Source organism: Nanorana parkeri, unplaced genomic scaffold, assembly GCF_000935625.1.
Source record: "Nanorana parkeri isolate BGI_ZX_2015 unplaced genomic scaffold, ASM93562v1 scaffold768, whole genome shotgun sequence".
NCBI classification, from domain to species: domain Eukaryota; kingdom Metazoa; phylum Chordata; class Amphibia; order Anura; family Dicroglossidae; genus Nanorana; species Nanorana parkeri.
Genome location: NW_017307036.1, coordinates 183,066 through 185,184, shown reverse-complemented (window position 1 = coordinate 185,184; position 2,119 = coordinate 183,066). Strand labels below are relative to the sequence as shown.

General features: G+C 43.6%; 1 protein-coding gene across 1 annotated transcript in view; it reads left to right on the top strand.

Moving 5' to 3' along the window:
• The first annotated feature begins 969 nt into the window (after positions 1 to 969).
• UBAC2 (UBA domain containing 2) overlaps positions 970 to 2,119 on the top strand; it is a 124,992-nt gene continuing 123,842 nt past the window's right edge. Inside the window, exon 1 of the mRNA XM_018564642.1 lies at positions 970 to 1,085. The gene's annotated coding sequence lies outside the window, so the exon portion shown is untranslated. The remainder of the gene's footprint in view (positions 1,086 to 2,119) is intronic.

The following is a 2,119-nucleotide window of genomic DNA, read 5'->3' as shown; positions in this document are numbered from 1 at the left end:
TGCTGACATTAGAAAATCTGCAGATAATCTATAGGTGTATGGCCAGCTTAAGCGTTTTCTTTACGAGTAGTACTTTTTTTGTTTTAATTTTTCATCTGCTGACAAAGTTACATCTACGCAGAAGAAGAGACCCTAGGACTGACCTAATGTGCTACTACTTCTTCAATGTCCACACCTGAAGAAGAAAAGAGCTGACACACGCAGAACTTTGGTAGCTATTTTTTCTATAGTCACTGATTTATAGTGCCATCACAATCATTTCGGGGAGCTGGTATTGTACACAGAGAATATACACAGATATAAAAGTAAGCCAGGTCACACTCTTTGGACAGTAGTCACTCCAGAGGACTCTGCAAGGGAATGAATCCGCCCGGTTTTGTGCAAACTACCGGGGGACATAGTGGACATGGTGATTCTGCTTGGTCCTACATGCACCGGTAGCTCAAAATCACTTGTGTGATGGTGCAGGGCATTATGGGACTGAATGAAATAGCGAATGGCATAAAAACACAAGTGTGAATGAAGCCTAATATAGTGAGGTTTTTAAATCTACAACAATGTGTATGATCAGTGATCACGTGACCCTGGACTGCCTCTCAGAGTGAGACTAGGGTCCGTAGAGGAGCAGGACCAGTGAGAAGCATAAGAAATGATCATATGACCTTCAACTGGCTCTCAGAGTGAGGCTTGGCTCCTTCATAGGAGCAGGACCAGTAAAAATCTTGAGAAATCATCATATGACCTTTGAATGGCTCTCAGAGTGAGGCTTGGCTCCTTTATAGGAACAGGGAAGTGGAGTGGAGCAGGACCAGTGAGAAGCCTGAAAAATGATCATATGACCTTTAAATGGCTCTCAGAGTGAGGCTTGGCTCCCATAGAGGAACAAGGAAGTGGAGCAGGACCAGTGAAAGGCATGATAAGTGATCACATGACCGTGGACTGGCTCTTAGAGCGAGGCTTGGCTCTTATGGAGAAACAGGAAAGTGGAGCTGAACAAGTGTGAAGCCTGAGAAGGTGAAGAGGTTGTGTGGAGATTCTACAACTTGTATTTTGCAGTGTAATGGAGTAGCAAGCCACAGGAAAAGGTACAGTTATTTTTTTATTGTGGGCAGGAATTGAAGTTATATTTCTCTCACTGTGTAGACTGTACTTTGAATATATTGTTTACCCTGGGGGGAACCGTTATCAATAAAGTTGCAGTTGTGTTTGCAAATATGCTGCATTTTGTGTATCTGTCATAAAAAAGTGACAGATTTATCACAATGTGGTTCACAGAATCAGAAGTAGTAAGCAACTAGCAAACGTTTTGCTGCAACAGTAATGTTCTGAGAAGAAGTTGTATGCATTCAAATACTGTGAAAAGCCTCAACTGCATTCATAAATGGCTACCCATGTTGTGTGTGAGTTAACATGCGTTGCATTAAGACAGCCCATTCATTTGAGTAAGCTATGCAGGGCACTTCAACAAACCGTGCATGCACAATTATTATCAGCGCATTGCAATGCACGTTAGTGCGTGGGCATATGTTGTTGTGGAGGTTTACCAAAAGCATGCTGCTGTGCATCGTGGCATTGCATGCATTGTCGCAGCTTGGGGTGGACAGGCCGTGAGATTCTGTGGTGGCACACAGATCAGCTGTCCTTTTGCATGCACATCTGTTTACAGTGGTGTGTGCCTTTTTTTCCTGGACTCCCAAGAGTGATTAAATGTTCTGCTATTAGTAGCTGGGCTTGACCTGATAATATTTTTTTTCCCCTGAATACTTGGGGACAGATGTAATTATCCAGAAAATGATAGAACAGGAACACAAATTAAGTGAAGTGATCATTAGCAATGAGCAGGGCTTGGTGTGAACCAAGTTCATGCAAGCCCATGCAAAAGTGTGATTGACACCCCCTCCTAGCCTAATCTGTTGTAGCAGGGGCATTCCCTGCCCCTTACTGATGTATAGAATGTCCCGGCTACTACTGATTGGGTGAGGAGGGGGCTGTGTCAGTGGCAGTTCTACACAGGCTAGTGAAGTTGCTAAGGCTCCTTTCAGACAGGCATTCTGATAAGGTCTGCATGTCAGTTTTTCAGGGAGATTTGATTGGATGCTGAAAGTTAGTCTATGAGCAA